The sequence below is a fragment of the Pteropus alecto genome, unplaced genomic scaffold (genome assembly GCF_000325575.1).
Source record: "Pteropus alecto unplaced genomic scaffold, ASM32557v1 scaffold7, whole genome shotgun sequence".
In the NCBI taxonomy this organism is placed as follows: domain Eukaryota; kingdom Metazoa; phylum Chordata; class Mammalia; order Chiroptera; family Pteropodidae; genus Pteropus; species Pteropus alecto.
The window spans coordinates 62,439,835-62,447,209 of record NW_006494614.1 but is presented as its reverse complement, the minus strand read 5'-3'; positions in this window follow the sequence as shown (position 1 = coordinate 62,447,209).

Here is a 7,375-nt window from a genome sequence, read left to right as displayed (position 1 = left end):
TCACATGTACACACATGCACAACACACAGGCTGCCCCGTTCTGTCCACTGGGAGGGCTGGAGCTGGGACAACCTCGTAGCAGCGGCACGTGCACCCCCAGCACCCAGAACTCGGTTTCTAAAAGTGACCGAGCTCCTTGGAGAGACGGCTGCTTCCGCTCTCAGTGGGGAAAATACCAAATGCTCCTGGACTATCCTGACAAATCAGATGGCCAGGGAGCCATTCGGGAGCCCAGATGCCGTCAATGCCTTGGGAGCCAGCTTGACAGGGTGTGCTGAGAGCAACGGATTACACCCTGCTGAAAAAACTGTAGTTCATGAGTTCAGACTCAGACAAATAAATGGACAAATAAGCGAAAGTTTGAGGAAGCGTGGGATATTTACATAGTTTTCAAGTACTTTCTTACAAAATATTTATAATAAAGAGGGAAAGGATAACTTCGCAGGGGAGGGGCCTGGAACATACTGAATTAATTAAACAATCAATGTTCACATGGCCAGTAATGGGACAAATTGAAATTTTATCCCCACCCCATGTGACACACTGAGGGGCACAGCCTCACTTCCTGCTGTTGCTGCCCAACTGGAATCTCATCTCCAGGAGGCACCAGACATCCTATAAAACCACCAAGGACCAAGGTGGAGGACATCGGGACAGATGAGGAACTTGCAGAGACTAAAGGAGATGGGGGGGGCGGGGCGCGGGGTGACAACCTGGTGCGGAGCACGACACTCCACAGATGCACCCTCTGCTCTCTGACCTGACTGAGACGGGGCCCAGATGGACCATGTTGCTTCCTGAATGTGTCAGCACAAAGGCTTCCAGGAGAAGGCCCATGTTTGCAGGAGAGGCACGCCGAGGTGCTGGGCTGTGGGCTGTGGCTGGCCGGCATCCTAGGCTGCATTTCCTGCACAGCTAGCGGCGATGTCTGCAGGGTATCCCTCGCCTTGGCATGGAGCAGCTAGCTGTCTCGTCCGTGTGTCCCTGGGTGTGCAGGCTGACCTGCCACATCCTCAGCTCTGCTAGTCTCTCCACCACCTCCCCCAATCTGAGCCGAGCTCCCCGACTGCACACCGCACTCTCTGCTGCCTGATGCTTCACTCCAGAGGACAGCCGAAGTTGGAGGGCCTTCAAGGACATCCCGGGGGGCGGTCATCAAGGAGGGCCCCCCAGGGCCATGGATCTGAGTTAGTCCCCGAGGGACAGGCATGTCCCTTGCACTCTGAGCACCCACAGGAGGATCCCACCTGGTCCACCCACTGCTTACTCCCCCAGTGGACACTGAGTGCAGCCATGAGGGTGAGAGTGCCCCTTGCCCAGGGCGTCCCTCCACACGCTTCTCCCCTTTGCCCTTTACGTCACTCTGTCACCCCACCTACTGGCCAAGGAAAGGAAGGCGTGCCTGTGGATGGGAACCCAGCCAGGCCCTGAGGGCGCCTGGTCTCACTGGGGAAATAGGGCCTTTAGTGCTTTCCTTCCTCACTCCGACTCCTGTACTACAGGTCCTGGGCCCTACCCCCACCCACTAGAGGTCAGTAGCGCCCCCTCCCCAGCTGTGACAAACGAAATGTCTTCAGAGACGTTGATCAATGTCCCATGACAGTTGAGAACCATGGGGTCTTCCTATGACCCACCCTTGTCCCCCACAAGGCTCCAGTTCTGTGGCTTACTGGCCAAAAGACCACCAGCTGAGTGAGGAGGGGACAGGCAGGAGGGCCTGGGAGCTCCACGGGCATTGGGGCGAGTCCCCTGGGCCTCGGGGGCTTGGCCCTGGCTAGAGAGATAAGCATGAGAAGAAAGCAAACTTTATTGGGGACACAGAGGTCTATCTACAGAGTTTGCGATAAACTCTAACAGAGCTCAAACACAGGCTTTCCTTGTCGTCAGCAGCCCACAGCCTGAGTCAGCTACACCCACTGCACTGAGATCATTCTTGAAAATCCCCCAATCACAGACATAGCACAGGCTGGAGGGAGAGAGTAATAGGGAGCTTCTTGGTTGTGATAAGCTGGGTCTGGGGCTCAGGGGGTTCCTGGGGCTGCCCCAGGCCTGTGGCCAGCATGAAGTCCTCACTTAGGTATGCCGTCCCCCGGGGGCCAGCAGAGAGAGCCTGGGAGTCCACAGAGAGGCCTTGACCCATGCCCACTTGGCCTGGCCAGGGGCCAGAGGCCCCTGTGTGGTCATACTTGGAGGTCCTCACGGAGAACAGGCCAGCAGCCAGGGCAGCGGGAGAACCGGGCCTCACAGCTCACCTACTTGACAGCCTGGCAGCCTGAGCAGAGCTGGGGAGGACACAATCAGATAAAGCTATCTGAAGGTGACGTTTAAGCCAGACCAGCCCGTGGGCAGGCGAATGCTGAGCAGGGACCTCCAAGGCCTCCTGGGTCAATTTCCCATGACAGACGGGGCCAAGAGAGAAGCAGAGGCCTGCCTGGGAGAGAGGATAGTGCTTGTCACCTACAAAAGTGGCCTCAGCTCTGGGGTTCAGATCACCTCAGAGTTTAGGCAGTGGCGAGGCACAGCTTGTGACCAAAAGGGTCTGAGGGACAGCACGCAGGAAGCAAGCTGAAAACCGGAGCCGGCCCACATTCCACCCCACCTGGCGCCCCGCCCACATTCCACCCCACCTCAGTGGTCCTTCCCTCCTCCAGCTCCCACGATCTTTCTGTCCAAGAAATCAGGGAGTTGTGACCAGATGGAGGACAAAACCAGGCTTTGTGGGGCCTATAGTTTATGTAATCCTGGGAGGATGGGGCACAGGGTCTTTTTCAAGAAAAACGATACAAAATCACAGACATCAGACTGGGCACAGTGGTGAATTCTTAGTTCCTGCACTGTCTGGTACCCTGAGGATAATTTGGTGACCAGATAACCAGTCCCATGATGACTGACTTGGGAAATGAATTATTCTTCAGAGAAGAGGCTGCCATCCATATCCCAGATGTCTCAGGCCATATCAGCAATATTCTATCTTTACTTGAGATTTGTGCTGAGTCCCTTCATCATATGCTAATTATACTTTTTTAATGTCCCATAAGACATTATTCTCTTTATATGGTCAGTTCTTTAGACTATTCGCACATTGACCACGTTCTCTGCTTTTCTTTGCTTCATGCATCTCAGACCTTCCATCTGGGATCACTTTCTCTTTGCCAAAAGTATCGTCTTTAAAACTTGTGTGTGTGTGTGTGTGTGTGTGTGTGTGTGTGTGTGTGTGTGTGTGTGTCTGCTGATAGCAAACTTTTGTCTTTTGTCTGTTTTATTTAAAAAAACAAAACTGAATTGAAGAATGGCAGAGACGAGTGTGCAATTAGAACACTCCTCACAAAGTGAGTGCCCTCAGATTCAGAAACACAGTGATGCCAGGTCCCCCCCATCACTATGACCTCTTCCTTCCTGGAGGGCTTCTAACGGCAGCCATTATCCTGCCTGTTTTTGAAATGAACATTAATGGCATTACGCCGTGTCCTCTTCCTTTCCACACCGTGCGTGTGCAATCCGTCGCAGTGACCACAGAAGCAGCAATTCGTTCATTTCCATGGCTGTTTCGTATCCTGTGGAATGAGACGGCCGTGGGAGGCTGCCCATTTTGTTGGTGATGGGTACCTGAGGATTCTCCCTTTGGGCTCACAAACGGGCAGCTGGGGCCACCCTGGTGCACGCCTTCTGAAGCACTCTCTTGGGCAGAGCCCGGTAGGGCCGCATGTGTGCTCACTTAAGCAGAAGGCACCTCACTGTTTGCCATGGTTTTATCAATTCCCACTCTGCCCCTATCACATAGGTGGCTCAGTAGTTCACCTCCCTCAATATCATTAGTCTTTTAAATCTTAGCGATTCTGGATGTATCTCATGGTGGTTTTAAGTAGTGAGATTGAGCACCTTTTCAGATATTTATTGCCCATTTGGAAGATCTTATGTGTGTGTTCATGTGTTCATGTCTTTTGCCTTTGGGGGGAGGCAATGGGGACAAAAATTCATTAATCATTAGATAATTCGACAGCAATGAATGAATGCATTATAACCCTCGCTTCTGAAAACGATCAGGATGGCTTCTCTCCTCCATCTCCATTCCGTCTTCCACTGGCTTCCTGGTGGCACCTCTGTGCTTGGTCCACCTACGCATGTAGTTGTCTGCCTGTTACCTTACAGATTAATAAAAAATCTTATTACCTTATATATCTCAATGTAAGTCCTTTATTGGCTGGAAAACTGGCAAGTACCGACCCCACTCTGTGGCTTGATTTTCTGTCTTCTTCTAATGCTATCTCTGATGAACCAAAGATCTCAATTGAATGAACTCCAATTCATCAGTCTTTTCCTTTAGAGTCAGTACTTTTGCACGCAATTTAAGAAACTTTTGCTAACTCCACGATCACAAAGGGATCTCCTTAGTTATCTCCTAGAAGTTTTATTGTGTTCTTTTCACATTTTTCTCCATAAGTGATTTTCATGTAAGTTGCCAGATGGGGATTAATAATTGTTTCCTTTATTTATACCTAGTTGACCTGGAACCACTTACCGACAAGAGTCCTTCCTCACCGAGCTGCAATGTCTCTCCTGTCACTCATCAAGAGGGCCTGCATGGGTGAGTCTGTTCCCAGGCTCCTTATTCTGCCCGTTGCCTTCTGTCCCTTCTCACACGAACGCAACTCTGCCTTGCTTTCTGGGAGCACGCTGGTCCTCCAAAGTCACACAAAGTCTTCAACACTGTATACTATTCTTGGTCTTTTGCATTTTCAAATACATTCTAGAATAAGTGTGCCCATTTCCATAAAAACCCCTGCTTGGGTTTTGGCTGGATTTGTACCGACCGAATCCATAGTTAAGGGAAGAATCGACATCTTTACAATATTGAGGCTTGCCATCCACAAACGCGCCCTATTCCCCCATGTCCTAGGTTTTTCCTCACTTTCTTTCAATATTTTACAGCTTTCTGTCTCAGGTATCCTTTGTTAGATTTATTTCTACGTAGTTGAAGTGTCTGAAAGGCTACAATAAATAATATTTACAAGTGATCATCATTGTTTCTTGTTTTTATAAGTAGAATTGATCCTTGTACGTTGAGCATGTGGACAGCAACCTTGCTAAGTTCACTCATTGCTTTTAATAGTTTGCTTGTGGATTTCTTTGGATTTTCTTTATATATAACCGTATCATCTGCGAATAATGACAGTTGCATTTTGGGCTTTTCAAACCTCGTACCTGTGAATCTTCTTTCCTAGAGAGGGTCTGTGGTGCAGTGCCAAAGAGCAGTGGTTCTCGGCAGACACCTTTGTCTCTCTCCCACCCCAGGGACAGAGCTTTTGACATTTCACAACTAAGTAGGATGTTTTGACATTTCACAACTAAGTAGGATCAAGCAAGATTTCTTGCTTGATCAGATTAGAGAAGCCCCTTTCCATTCCTAGTTAGCTAAAAGCTCTCTTGATTGTGAATACGTTTTTATAAATGATCTTTGTTTACTGAAATGATCATATGGTTTATTTCTTAGCTGATGTGGTGAATTACATTAATTTTTTGAATATTATACAAAACTTGCATTCCTGAAGCCAACCCAATTTGGCCATGACATATTATCATTCAATATCACTGAATCCAGCTTGTTCCTACTTCGCTTAGGATTATTTAGGATTTTCGAGAGTAACACTGGCCTATAACTAACTCTCTTTTCTTTGAAATATCCTTCTCAGATTTTGGTGTCAGGGTTATGTTGCCTCACAGGACATGAGTCTCTGTCTGTCTCTGTCTGTCTGTCCGTCTGTCTGTTTCGTGGAAGAGTTTATAACAGAATGCTGTTCTTTCCTAAATCTATGAAACACTTAACAGTGAAGTGTCACCTGAGCCTGGAGTCTTCTTTGTGACAAGATTTTAAGCTATAGATAAGATTTCTTAAAGATAGTTGCTATGAAGAGTGACCTCAGCAAGATGGCAGTGTAGGAGTTTCTGGTGCATGGCTCCTCCCAGAAACATCGATTCGAACAACTACCCATGCATGAACATGCCCTCACAAGACCTTAGAATTGCAGGTGAGGAATTACAGCAACTGGGTGGAGCCCAGATAAGAAAGACACATTGAAGAAGGTAGAAAAGAATTTTATGTTACCCCATTACCCTTCCGCCAGGCCCAGGCAGCCCAGCACAGAGAGAGACACCCTTCTAATGGGGTAGGGAGAGCCAAGTGAGCGCCTGACTTCACCATGGACTTCAGTGCCAGCCCACAAGTGCCAGGCTTATCCGCAGTGAACCGAGATTCCAGGCCCAACCCTGTCCCCCCAAGCACCAGGCCTGCCCACCTGGTGACCCAGGCACTAGCCCAGCCTACCCAAGAACTCTACTCAAGTTCCTGCATGGGCTGACTGGTGAAGGATTTCTCCTACCACAGCCAGTCTATGGAGACTGGAAGAAGTACCTGCTTCTTTAAATGCGCAGACTGCAAACACCAACACAAGGCCATAAGGATCATGAATAACCAAGGAAACATGATACCACAAAAGGAAACTAATAAAATTCCAATGACTGACCCGAAGAAATACAGATTACGAAATGTCTGAAAAGAATTCAGAATAATCCTTTTAAAAGAATTCTGTGAACTACAAGAAAAGACACCTACACAAAATTAGGGAAATAATACATGAACAAAATGAGTTTAACAAAGAAACAGAAAACTTTATAAATAAAAACAGAAATCCCAGGGTTAAAGGATACAATGACTGAAATAAAGACTCCAATAGAGAGCTTTAACAGAAGACTAGATCAAGCAGAAGAATTAGTGAGCTAGAAGACAGGCCATTTGAATCATCAGTCAGAGGAGCAAGAAGAAAAAAAGAATGAAGAAAGCCTCCATGAATTATGGGATATCATTGAGAAAAATAACCTACATATTATTGGAGTCCCAAAGGAGAAGAGAGAAAGAAAGGGGCAGAAAGCTTATTTTAAAAAATAGTGGCTGAGACCTTCCCAAATCTGGGGAGAGATTTAGAAATCTAAGATCATAAAGCTCATAGACGCCCCCCTAAAAATTCAACCCCAAACAATTTTCAGCAGAATACATTATAATAAAACTATCTAAAATCAAAGACAAAGAGAAGTTTTAAAAGCAACAAGAGATAGAACTTCTGGAGATGAAGAACACACTGCAAGAGTTGAAAAATGAAATAGCAAGCTTGGGAAACAGAGTTGACCAAATGGAGGAAAAGGTCAGTGATGTCGAAGACAGAAATCTAGAAATAAATCAGAAGGAAGAAGAGAGAAACCGAAGAATGAAAAGTAATGAAAGAGAAATTCATAACTAGCTTGATACCATCAGGAGAGGAAACATAAGAATAATGGGCATTATCGAAGGTGAGGAAAAGGAGCAGGGACTAGAAAGCATTTT